Source organism: Schistocerca nitens, chromosome 4 (genome assembly GCF_023898315.1).
Source record: "Schistocerca nitens isolate TAMUIC-IGC-003100 chromosome 4, iqSchNite1.1, whole genome shotgun sequence".
NCBI lineage: Eukaryota > Metazoa > Arthropoda > Insecta > Orthoptera > Acrididae > Schistocerca > Schistocerca nitens.
The window spans coordinates 633714358-633728374 of record NC_064617.1 but is presented as its reverse complement, the minus strand read 5'-3'; the positions used below and the strand labels follow the sequence as shown (position 1 = coordinate 633728374).

The 14017-nt window shown below is 44.1% G+C and overlaps 1 protein-coding gene across 1 annotated transcript in view; it reads left to right on the top strand.

The window, feature by feature from the left end:
- The first annotated feature begins 7360 nt into the window (after window positions 1-7360).
- Window positions 7361-14017, top strand: part of LOC126252478 (putative fatty acyl-CoA reductase CG5065) — a 328075-nt gene continuing 321418 nt past the window's right edge. The window contains exon 1 of the mRNA XM_049953373.1: window positions 7361-7449. The gene's annotated coding sequence lies outside the window, so the exon portion shown is untranslated. The remainder of the gene's footprint in view (window positions 7450-14017) is intronic.

Below are 14017 nucleotides of genomic sequence, written 5' to 3'. Positions count from 1 at the left end.
CGGCCGTTACGGCGCCTTCCATAACCACCAGCGGCGTATGTCGACCCCACATAATGCCACCTTAAAACAGCAGAGAACGCCACCTCGCTGCACTCGCTGGACAAGTGTGCCTAAGGCGTTCAGCCTCAGCGGGTTGCCTCCAAACACGTCTCCGACGATTGTTTGGTGGAAGGCAAATGCGACACTTATCGGTGAAGAGACCGTGATGCTAATCCTAAGCAGTCATTCGGCATCTTGTTGGACCCATCTGTACCGCGCTGTATGGTGTCGTGGTTGCAAAGATGGACCTCGCCATGGACGTCGGGAGTGAAGTTGGTCATGATGATCCTATTGAGCACAGTTTGAGTCGTAACACTGTGTCCTGTGGCTGCACGAAAGGCATTATTCAACATGGTGACGTTGCTGTCAGGGTTCCTCCGAGCAATAGTCCTTAGGTAGCGTTCATCCACTGCAGTAGTAGCCCTTGGGCGGCCTGAGTGAGGCATGTCATCGACAGTTCCTGTCTCTATTATCTCCTCCATGCACAAACTAACAATGCGGACGCGATCGAATCGCGGTATTGACCGTCTAGGCATGGTTGAACTACAGACAACACGAGTCGTGTACCTGCTTCCTGGTGGAATGACTGGAACTGATCGGCTGTCGACCCCCTCCGTCTAATAGGCGCTGTTCATGCATGGTTGTTTACATCTTTGAGTGACATCTCTGTGATACAATATCCACAGTCAACGTCTATCTTCAGGTGTTCTGGGAACCGGGGTGATGCAAATCTTTTTTTGTTGGGTGTATTACAATTTCATCAGTCCGAACAAAAAAGTTGCAATCTATCTTTGGTATAAGAGGGCGTGTTTCGACTATCGAATCTGAGCGATCATGTAGTAGGTTCGGTGACGAGAGGTGTTGATTTTGTCGGTGTGAAGGCATGACTGATGAGTTGGTTTTCGTGGGTGAAGACACGGATAAAAATTTGATTAATATGTGCACTGTATCAGTGTCGAACGACAGAAATATAGTGATTACTATTGAGTAAATTGCGTACTGTGTACTGTGCTTCTATCCCTGGATGAACCGTTTCCGAAGGTGCAATGGGTGCAAATAGATGGGCCGCTGGTTAAAAATTGCGTTTGTGAGACACCAGGTTTGAAATTTCGAGGACTGGGCTGTGATGTGAATAATCTTTGAGCTGTAGCGTTTTACGCACTGAACTGAAACTGTTTTGCATGTGCCACGGAGTAGGAAGAACGGGCGTACTCTAGCTATCCTACAGCACAAGGTCAAAACCATGATTTTTTGATTTGAAAAGTGCCAGTTGTGGAGATGGCCACTTTTATAAGTTCTATTCATGGCAAATCCTAGAAATCTTTGCCATATTTCCTGAAGATGATATTCTCTTTGATTTTTTTTCATATCATCATTCGTTACCGATGTCCGAAGGTTCAAAATTACCGTAATTATGCATAGAACCGCAGAAATCGATTTTTAGATTTCTTACCACGTGGATCACAATTATATAAATAACTGACCATACCAAACGGCTCAAATTTCAACCATACAGCCTTTAGACGTTCATCTAGAAACGTTGTTTTCCCATTTTCGAAAATCTGTTTCCGTCATCAAGACACACACGAAAATCATTGATTTTTGGGGAAGAAAAAGAACCAATTCTGGTGATGGCCACTTCTATAATTTCTGTTCATGACAGGTCGTCGATATATTTACTATGTGTTCGGAAGGTGATTTTCTCGGAGAACCTTGAAACTTTTATATATATTTACCATACTGGAGTGCCTTTGTTATTCCGAATGACGATACAATGTTCCTTTGGACATGCAAGCGATTTGAAGCGTAAATGTTGTTTTAACTGACATAGTAAACACATACCAAGGGTTCTAGAGTCATCGTAAGGCTTCTGAGATCACCAAAATATGTTTTTAATCAGTACCTTTTCACCAATAAAACTTCATGACTCGCTGTGTCCGTATAATGCTCTATGACTTGCTGTGTCTCTATAAAGGGCACTTCACGCCTATGCAAATATGTCCAAAGTGGTACTGCAGTGACAAAAAATGGACTAAAAGGGCCTTAACATGCCTGAAAAAATTTAAAATGGCTGCCAATACTTATGTAGAACTGAAAAGACTGCAAATTCAATGAAATACATGTAGCAACTTTTTACTCTTTTAAGTACTTATCATAAACCGGGCGTTTCCTATGAATGAAGTAAAGCAGACAATTTTGTGTTAATCTTATATTATGCGTTCTCATTTGTTGTTTATATCTGTCAAAATTTATAAATGTGTCGAAGTATATAAATCAACTGTCAAAACTTTACTGACCTACAGAATTCATTTTATACACTCCTGGAAATTGAAATAAGAACACCGTGATTTCATTGTCCCAGGAAGGGGAAACTTTATTGACACATTCCTGGGGTCAGATACATCACACGATCACACTGACAGAACCACAGGCACATAGACACCGGCAACAGAGCATGCACAATGTCGGCACTAGTACAGTGTATATCCACCTTTCGCAGCAATGCAGACTGCTATTCTCCCATGGAGACGATCGTAGAGATGCTGGATGTAGTCCTGTGGAACGGCTTGCCATGCCATTTCCACCTGGCGCCTCAGTTGGACCAGCGCTCGTGCCGGACGTGCAGACCGCGTGAGACGACGCTTCATCCAGTCCCAAACATGCTCAATGGGGGACAGATCCGGAGATCTTGCTGGCCAGGGTAGTTGACTTACACCTTCTAGAGCACGTTGGGTGGCACGGGATACATGCGGACGTGCATTGTCCTGTTGGAACAGCAAGTTCCCTTGCCGGTCTAGTAATGGTAGAACGATGGGTTCGATGACGGTTTGGATGTACCGTGCACTATTCAGTGTCCCCTCGACGATCACCAGTGGTGTACGGCCAGTGTAGGAGATCGCTCCCCACACCATGATGCCGGGTGTTGGCCCTGTGTGCCTCGGTCGTATGCAGTCCTGATTGTGGCGCTCACCTGCACGGCGCCAAACACGCATACGACCATCATTGGCACCAAGGCAGAAGCGACTCTCATCGCTGAAGACGACACGTCTCCATTCGTCCCTCCATTCACGCCTGTCGCGACACCACTGGAGGCGGGCTGCACGATGTTGGGGCGTGAGCGGAAGACGGCCTAACGGTGTGCGGGAACGTAGCCCAGCTTCATGGAGACGGTTGCGAATGGTCCTCGCCGATACCCCAGGAGCAACAGTGTCCCTAATTTGCTGGGAAGTGGCGGTGCGGTCCCCTACGGCACTGCGTAGGATCCTACGGTCTTGGCGTGCATCCGTGCGTCGCTGCGGTCCGGTCCCAGGTCGACGGGCACGTGCACCTTCCGCCGACCACTGGCGACAACATCGATGTACTGTGGAGACCTCACGCCCCACGTGTTGAGCAATTCGGCGGTACGTCCACCCGGCCTCCCGCATGCCCACTATACGCCCTCGCTCAAAGTCCGTCAACTGCACATACGGTTCACGTAACGCTGTCGCGGCATGCTACCAGTGTTAAAGACTGCGATGGAGCTCCGTATGCCACGGCAAACTGGCTGACACTGACGGCGGCGGTGCACAAATGCTGCGCAGCTAGCGCCATTCGACGGCCAACACCGCGGTTCCTGGTGTGTCCGCTGTGCCGTGCGTGTGATCATTGCTTGTACAGCCCTCTCGCAGTGTCCGGAGCAAGTATGGTGGGTCTGACACACCGGTGTCAATGTGTTCTTTTTTCCATTTCCAGGAGTGTATAAGCAGCACACCATGCTGTAGCAGGGAAAAGAAGGGAATCAGCGGAAAAATGCTCCTGTCGAAGCACAAAAAAGGCGAATATGTTACTCTATAGAAGACTGTGACAGAAAGGTGGGGAACCAGCTGCCTCAACCCTCAAGCCGCTTTCCTCACCAAAAATTTTGGCACGTGAACATATCCGCCCTTTTTGTGCTGAAAGAGAGTAACAGACAGACTGTAACGATGGAAGAGAGAGGAGACAATGCCAGTGGGAGATAATGAGAGAGGAGACAATGATGGTGGGAGAGAGAAAGCGACTGTGAAAGGGAAAGAGAGTTGGTCCAAGACAATAGTAGTGCGAGCCAAAGAGAGAGGAGATATTGATGGTCAGTGAGAGACAGTGGCAGTAAGAGAGATGGAAAGAGATGGAATCAGTAGGGACAGAAGAGAGAGGAAGCTGTAGAAATGAAAAACGCAGATGAGTGCATACCATACATAGACCTGGGGAGTCTGGACCCTCCCAGAACGGCGAACCTTAACACATATGCAACAGGAGTATAGGAGTAAAATAACTTGGACCCTTGAAAGTTTTTGAGGTGCCAGGGTGTGGTGGAGACAGTGGCAATGTGTAAAACGGCGGGAGAAAAAGAAGGAACATATTCACATTTTTCCGCTGGTATACCAATACTCTCCGTAACTCCGTCAGTGATGCATGTTTCAAATTGCACTCTGGAACTGATGTCTTAAGACATCAAGCTCCCGACGATAGGCTTCGACAATACACGAGTCGTATCGTTACCTGAAGCTGATATTAAACGGACCTGAAGACATTTTCAAGGCAGAATCGTCTAATACCAGCATAGTGTGCCATCCTTGCCACACCATTCCGGAATCCGGCAGTAAGGTGAGATGCAGCCAAATCAGAGATTTTGAAATTGCCTGCTAAACAGTATGTGTTTTTTCTTTAAAATAAAATATTGTTACAGTTGTAATACTGTCTGACATTGACAGTATTGCCGCGACTTGCCACAGCGTGCTACATATAAATGTAGTGCTTTTTCCACATCCCCCACTACACTTTTTCTGTTAATTTGTTAAACAGTAGTCACAGACGACCACAATGCTATTGCACCTGGAGTGAGAACGGTTCGGTCGGTTTATCGTGAGTTAGAGGGTAATCGGGGCTGATAGTACAGGCACAACTGACTTCAAAGCATTGACAAAAAAATGGCTCTGAGCACTATGGGACTTAACATCTATGGTCATCAGTCCCCCATTGACAGTGGGATGCGTTGTGCTAAGACAGTACTATACCCGTCTACTGTAACTTCATAGCATGTTTCCGATAACGACCAAGTGCTGTAATATCGTGGTTGAGTAGTTATGCCATTCACTGAGTTCATGTGCATTGTTCCTTGTAGGTCCTGATTTCTCGCATAATAAATATTTTAAATTCAGAACTAGGCAGAGTTAAAAACCACCATTATAAGTCGTGCGCGCGACCACATGAGAAATGAGCTTAGTACTGATTGGTCAAAAACCGTAGCAGGCACTGTTTTCAAATCTGGCAGATGGTGGAAACGTCTTTGGCACACGTTTGCTTACAAAGTTACGGAAGTTACATCGTTTTGGCGTGTCAGTGTATTTCGAGTGAAAGATTGCACTTCTGGGTGCATGCATATCTGTTATTCAGCAACACTGGTACTTGTGGGAATTATATTTGATGTCAGAAAATATTTAATTAATTTTATTGATCCTGTTTATTGATTGCTTGAGTAAAGGTACAGAATGAGTACACGAGTACAATTTTATTTATTTTGAGTTGGGCAGTATATTTCATTTAATTCTTTTTACATCAGAATTCCACACGTGGAATTAATCACTCTTGATTAACACGCTTAAGTTCATGGTGGGAATTTAAGGGGATAGAACATGGATAAACTGACTAAACCAGAGGTTGTACAGTGTTTCAGGGAGAGCATAAGGGAACTATTGACAGGAATGGGGGAAAGAAATACAGTAGGAGAAGAATGGCTAACATTGAGGGATGAAGTAGTGAAGACAGCAGGGGATCAAGTAAGTAAAAAGACGAGGGCTAATAGAAATCCTTGAGTAACAGAAGAAATATTGAATTTAACTGATGAAAGGAGAAAATATAAAAATGCAGTAAATGAAGCAGGCAAAAGGGAATACAAACGTCTCAAAAATGAGATCGACAGAAAGTGCAAAATGGCTAAGCAGGGATGGCTAGAGGACAAATGTAAGGATGTAGACGCATATCTCACTAGGGGTAAGATAGATACTGCCTACAGGAAAATTAAAGAGACCTTCGGAGAATAGATGTCCACTTGTATGAATATCAAGAGCTCAGATGGAAACCCAGTTCTAAGCAAAGAGGGGAAAGCAGAAAGGTGTAAGGAGTTCAAAATGGCTCTGAGCACTATGGGACTTGACATCTATGGTCATCAGTCCCCTAGAACTTAGAACTACTTAAACCTTACTAACCTAAGGACATCATACACGTCCATGTCAGAGGCAGGATTCAAACCTGCGACCGTAGCGGTCCCGCGGGTCCAGACTGTAGCGCCTAGAACCGTTCGACCACCCAGGCCGCCACTAAAAGTAGTAAAGGAGTTTTGCTATTTTGGAGCACAATAACTGATGATGGTCGAAGTAGAGATTGGCAATGACAAGGAAAGCGTTTCTGAAGGAGAGAAATTTGTTAAAATCGACTATAGATTTAAGCGTCAGGAAGTCGTTTCTGAATGTATTTGTGTGGGGTGTAGCGATGTATGGAAGTGGAACATGGACGATAAGTAGTTTGGACAAGAAGAGACGAGAAGCTTTCGAAATGTGGTGCTACAGAAGAATGCTGTAGATCACGTAACTAATGAGGAGTTATTGAATAGAATTGGAGAGAAGAGAAATTTGTGGCACAACTTGACTAGAAGAAGGGATCGGTTGGTAGGACATGTCTACAGTCATCAAGGGATGACCAATTTAGTATTGGAGGGTAAAAATCGTAGAGGGAGACCAAGACATGAATACACTAAACAGATTCAGAAGGATGTAGCTTGCAGTAGGTACTGGGAGATGAGGAAGCTTGCACAGGATAGAGTAGCATGGAGAGCTGCATCAAACCAGTCTCTGGACTGCAGACCACAACAACAACAACACCTCGTTCTCTTATAGTTCCTCCTATGTATATGTCGCGAAAAGAGCCTAAAGTTAAAAATTAGGAGGATTCGAGCTCTGAAGGAGACTTATCAGCAGTTGTTTTCCCCGAGGGCCATTCACAACTTGAAGATGAATGGCAGGGGGGAGGGAGGGGAGGTGTGACTGGTACACAGAGCACCCTCTGCCACACGCCATGAGGTGCTTTGTGAAGTACAGTCGTAGATGTTGTTGTAGGAGGAAAATAACTTGGATAAGCTGTTAAGGATTCGCGTTGGGGAGGGTAAGCTTATGCGCGTGGCGAGGCAGTGGGAAAGAGCGTAGTTTTGGTTGTAGTGTGGTAGTGGGGAGGCACGCGACCTTGCCCTAGCTTCGGCAGGCGGCAGGAAAGTCGAAGCCGCGCTACGAGAAGGCAGGCGCGCGCCCGCCCAGACAGACCGCCGCCGACGCCCCAGCACGGCACAGCGCGCCGCACGCAGCCCGCCAGCAGCCCTGCAAGTACACCGCACCGCGCACGGTGAGTCCGGCTCGCGCCGCCTTCTACCTGAGCAACCGGCAACGGCGAGTTGTTGTTGCCTATCTGCTCGCTAGAAGCGAAACGGTAGAAATCTTAAAACTTCCATCAAAACATGGTTTCCCACCAACAAACAATAAGGGTGTTGATATTTCCTAGCCAACAAACTTTCTTTCTCTCGACTTTCGTCTGTCTCCGTACTAGCTGATGAAAGGCCATACAGTACTTCAGAACCTCGCTTAGATCAACAGGACCCAACGATGTGGCGCTACATAGCATGTTCTCTTTTGGTTATATCCGTAACTGTTGAGTTTAGCTGGCGGTGAGAGAGAAAATACTAAATTTAACACATTTCCGTTTTCCATTCTCTTAATCGATCACACCGTGTTTCGGAGGCTGGGTTACATCCTCAGGTGATGTGTGAATCATGCGCAACTATTTTAGCGTCCTGTAAAACGGTATCTTTACAGGGTTGCACTGATGTCCCGTCTGTCTGACTTGAGAACCCCTTTTCTTAGGAACGGGTAAACGTACCAAATTCAAATTTACGTCACATATTAAGGTCTATGGTTCCTTGCATGTGTAAAAATGATAGTCATTTCAGTCAAAACATACGGCCATTTATGCCACATATTTTGATACTCGAAAACACACTCATCAAAACCTATCGGGTGCTTCCCGTTTACCTAAAATCATGAAATTCGGCAAGAAGCAATGTTTCACAGTACAAGTAAAATAAAAAATCTGAAAGCCGTTAAACTGTAATTATATAGCATAAAAATATCTTTGCCATTTGAACATACACTACATTCATCATCCGTCAAAAGCATAATAGACGAACGTTATTGCAGCAACACAAAACTTAAGTTGTAGTCATGTTTTAATAAGTAAATAAATATGTGTTATTAAATCTTCTCTTTCTCAATATATAAACTGATATATTCTCCTCGCTTCTTTTTGTATGTCCACGCTATTCAGGGGTACAAATGTGGAGATTTTGGAGATCTTAATATATCTTGGAATCTCGGGACCATATATTGCCAGTATCGATATCGACAACAAGCAAAAATCTTTGAGATTTTCGATTCCCTCGATGGATGAACTAACCCTCAGTGCGCTAGTCCTACCCACGCTCGGCCATTTTTTTTTTATTTCGTCTGAGATTTCTCCATCATAATCTCAGTCTTCCCCTTCGTGAGGACAAAAAAAAAATCACTTGGTGTCGCGGATGAAGAGTGCAAAATATTTGACAACTGTACCAAAACATACCAAGTGTGTGTCTGTATGAGTTTCTGGGCATAAGAATGAATGATTCTGTTTCTGCACAGATAACAGATGCAGCAACTAATGCAAGCGAACTTCAAACGGTATAGTATGGGTTGTATGTAGCATGGCGATGACGCATAAACTTCCAAGCGCATTCTGTTCCATTAAAAATAAAGTGAAAACAGAAGACAGCATCAAATCTTTCCTCACCTTCCCGAATTTTTCTTGATTTTGAATTAAAGCTGGTGTCTTCCATACATTGAATTGTTGCACGAAATTACAATTGTGATTGATTACACAATGATAAGTTATTTCGTTGTATGCATTATTAATTCTTAAACACTCGAGTTGGTGTACTGCATACACCACTTCTCCAGTTTTGCTTATATTTGAAGAAACTATGTTACTCAGCCTTGGCCATTCATCTATCACTGAAGTTTGCAGACTTGCCTGCTATGGCACACATGTTTATTGCTTTTTATTATGTTTAATTACTGGAAGCTCTTTTTATAAACTCAACTCACTGTGTGTGTACAAAAACCATAAACGGCCGCAACTACATAATTTAGGCCCTAAGCTGCGAATCGGGAGGATGATATTATCAATAAACCACGCGAGCAATAAAGGAACAAAAAGAGGCGCAAGGTTAATAAGTGGTCATAGCTTTCAATAAATTTGTGTAGTTTACTGTCTTGTGTCACCATACAGTTAACCCTAGCGACTCCATCTCGTTCTATTGCGCTCGGGGAAGAAAGCCAGCGTGAGACCTCTTGATTTTCCCACGATGGTTATCGGACGATATGTACTTGGTGCGGGGGAAAGTAAAACAGTTTCAGATTCCTCTTGGAACGTACGCTCTCGGGATTACAACAGTAAACCTCTCCACAAAGCAAAACACCACTCTTTAGCGTTTGATGTACATCTCCGTACACTCTCATGCTTGGTACAGGAACACGTGGCTAAACTCGCCGCTTTTATTCAAATCTCTATCTCATCCATTAATCGAATGTGGTAAGGGTCCCAGATTGTCGAGCAATACTGAAGAATCGGATGAATAAGCCACTTCTTTCGTGGATGAATTATATATCCACTACTGTAGCTACTCTGAGTCTTGCAACTACTTCTCCTACAAATAGTTTTATCTGCTCGTTCAACTTTAGGTTGCTCCGGACTGTTACTCGCAGATGTTTTACGGCTACCACTGTTCCCAGCTATTTATCCCCAGTGGTGGAATTCAACAGTAATTTGTCTTTCCACTTGTTTGTGCGCAATGCGTTGCGTTACGTTTTTGTATGTTGACAGCCAACTGCCAGTCCCCGCACAAAGCTTGGATTCCATGCATTACTTGTAGCATTTTGCTACAGTCTTCTAGTGTTACGACTGTGCTATGTGTAACAACATCATCTGCGAACATACGTTTTCTGACCATACCCGCTAGTATATTTATGTCGTATATGTTGTCAATAGTTAGTAGTACCACTCCCTCAGCGCACAGCCGAAATCACTTACCCGGCATACTGTTACTCATTGTTAACAAAACTGTGCTGAGTGTCAGTTTCATCTACTAGTAACTCGTGAATCCATTCATAAAGTCATTGTCTACTGATTTTCTAGATCCCATTAACGAATAAAGCAAGGCTGATCTGACGGGATGCTGCTTGCAGATAACATACTGATTACAGCGGAGGAGACTTTCATTCCGCAAGATGGTAATAAAAAGCGAACATGAATCGTGCTCCATATTTCTATTACAAACTGACGTAAGTGATATAGCCTAAGAGTTATGCGGAATTGTCCAACGATCCATCTTGAAAATTGGAGTGGCCAGCGCCTTTTTTCGTATCACCTGAAAAGCCTTGTTGCTCTAACAACCTACCTGCTAGAGAATGACTAACTACTTTCGTATAATCTCTTAGAGAACTTCACAGGCAACCTTGGAGGCCCATGGTGCAGTGCGAGATACGTACGCCTCTTACGACCGTTCCATCGTTCAGGCAGTTCATTGTTAAGAAATGCTCATACATGCTTGCGACAGTGAGGTAGCGTTCCGTTATGTTCCAAAAACAATTTTCGGCATGTTCTCGCAATTGTGGAAAAGTCCGGATTCCCAACAGACACCGATATGTGTTTGTTGTAACAATCTTCTTCGCAAAAATGAAAAGGTCGTACATCTTTTCCAGGGAAAGGCGCCGAACATACGAAGCTTTGGAGCCTTGTGCTCCACTCTGCTGTGTTTCCCGTAGTGTTTCTTAGTGACCGTTCAATTTTCCATTTAAATGGGACGCAGCCTCATCACTGAACACTAAACGTGTAACAAATTGTTATCTTCCGTCACCACGCTTAGAATGGTTTCTACTCGTCCTTGCATACAACCATAGTGAGAGGCGTTTAGCAACTAAATTGCACTGTCCACTCACAGCAATGGGACCACCTGTGAAAAGCCTGGATAACCAACTTCTGCAGCGCGAACCGCTACGAGACGTACAGCAAGAGAGTGAATGAGGTTCATCTACATCTACAACCACATGCATACTCTGCAAATCACATTTAAGTGCCTGGCAGAGGGTTCATCGAACCACCTTCACAATTCTCTACTATTCCAATCTCGTATAGCGCGCGGAAGGAATGAACACCTATATCTTTCCCTTATTTTATCGTGGTGATCGTTCCGCCCTATGTAGGTCGGTGTCAACAAAATATTTTCGCATTCGGAGGAGAAAGTTGGTGATTGGAATTTCGTGAGAAGATTCCGTCGCTACGAAAAACGCCTTTCTTCTAATGATTTCCAGCCCAAATCCCGTATCATTTCTGTGACACTATCTCGCATATTCCGCGATAATACAAAACGTGCTGCCTTTCTCTGAACTTTTTCGATGTACTCCGTCAGTCCTATCTGGTAAGCATTCCACACCGCGCAACAGTATCCTAAGAGAGGACGGACAAGCGTAGTGTAGGCAGTCTCCATAGTAGGTCTGTTATGTTTTTTAAGTGTCCTGCCATTAAATGCAGTCTTTGGTTAGCCTTCCCCACAACATTTTCTATGTGTTCTTTCCAATTTAAGTTGTTCGTAATTGTTATACCTAGGTATTTAGTTGAATTTACGGCTTTTAGATTAGACTGATGTATCGTGTAACCTAAGTTTAACGAATTCCTTTTACAATAAAAGGATGACAGCCAAAACAGTTGCAGGATAAAATTTTTTTATTGAAATTCTTGACCAAGGTTTCGGTACATATAAATATACCTTCATCAGAAGTAAAGCTTCTAAAATTACATCATGCCTTTGGCATAATTGTTTTATTATTCTCCATTGCATGATGTAATTTTAGAAGTTTTACTTCTGATGAAGGTATATTTATATGTACCGAAACCTTGGTCAAGAATTTTAATAAAAAAATTTTATCCTGCAACTGTTTTGGCTGTCATCCTTTTATTGTGAAGAATTTTAACAGTTGCTGCTGCAGCCATGTTTAAAATCTTGAATTCCTTTTACTACTCTTGTGGATGACCTTACACTTTTCGCACCATTCAGATATCTTTTCTAAATCGTTTTCCAGTTTGTTTTGGTCTTCTGATGACTTCATTAGTCGATAAACAACAGCGTCATCTGCAAACAACCGAAGACGGCTGCTCAGATTGTCTCCCAAATCGTTTATATAGATTAGGAACAGCAAAGGGCCTACAACACTACCTTGGGGAACGCCTGAAATCACTTCTGTTTTACAACGAACTGTGACCTCTCTGACAGGAAATCGGAAATCCAGTCACATAACTGAGACGATATTCCATAAGCACTCAATTTTACTACGAGCCGCTTATGTGGTACAGTTTCAAAAGCCTTCCGGAAATCCAAAAATACGGAATCGACCTGAAATCCCTTGTCAATAGCACTCAGCACTTCATGTGAATAAAGAGCTAGTTGTTTCACAGGAACGATGTTTTCTAAACCCATGTTGACTGTGTGTCAATAGACCGTTTCCTTCGACGTAATTCATAATGTTCGAACACAATATATATTCTAAAATCCTGCTGCATATCGACGTTAACGATATGGGCCTGTAATTTAGTGGATTAATCCTACTACCTTTCTTGAATATTGGTGTGACCTGTGCAACTTTCCAGTCTTTGGGTACGAATTTTTCGTCGAGCGAACTGTTGTATATGATTGTTAAGTATGGAGCTAATGCATCAGCATACTCCGAAAGGAACCTTATTGGTATACAGTCTGCACCAGAAGACTTGCTTTTATTAAGTGATTTGAGTTGCTTCACTACTCCGAGGATATTTACTTCTACGTTACTCATGTTGGCAGCTGTTCTCGATTCGAATTCTGGAATATTTACTTCGTCTTTTTTTTGTGAAGGCATCTCGGGAGGCTGTGTTTAGTAAATCTGCTTTGGCAGCACTGTCTTCGATAGCATCTCCATTGTTATCGCGCAGAGAAGACACTGATTGTTTCTTAGCCGGCCGAAGTGGCCGTGCGGTTAAAGGCGCTGCAGTCTGGAACCGCAAGATCGCTACGGTCGCAGGTTCGAATCCTGCCTCGGGCATGGATGTTTGTGATGTCCTTAGGTTAGTTAGGTTTAACTAGTTCTAAGTTCTAGGGGACTAATGACCTCAGCAGTTGAGTCCCATAGTGCTCAGAGCCATTTGAACCATTTTTGATTGTTTCTTGCCGCTAACATACTTCACATACGACCAGAATCTCTTCGGATTTTCTGCCAGGTTTCGAGACAAAGTTTCGTTGTGGGAACTGTTACAAGCGTCTCGCATTGATCTCCGTGCTAAGAAGTTCTGGAAGTTACCGACATGGATGTGGAGCCATGTCAACTCTACGGAGCAAACACGCCGATCGAGATGGTCCCACAGATTCTCGACTGGGTTTAAATCCGAGGAGTCTGCTGGCCAGGAAAGTAAGGTAAACTCATCCTGGTGCTCCTCGAACCACGCACGTGCACTGCGAGCTGTGTGCCATCTTGCGTTGTCCTTCTGGTAGATGCCATCACCGAGGAAAAACAAACTGAATGGTACCCAAGGATAGGTGCATATTTTTGTTGATCCATTGTGCATTCTAGAATGACGAGATCACCCAGGGAATGCTACGGAAATATTCCCCATTCCCTCCTCCGGCGTACACCCCTTGCTGCTTCGCCCTACTCGTCAGCGGCCCGCTGCCCGGTGTAGCATAAAACGTGATTCATATGAAAAGGCCGCCAGTCGCCACTCAGTAGACATCTAGTTGCGGTAATGGTGTGCAATTTCCAGTCTTAGTCGGTGATGAACAGCAGTCAGTAAGGGCGCAGGA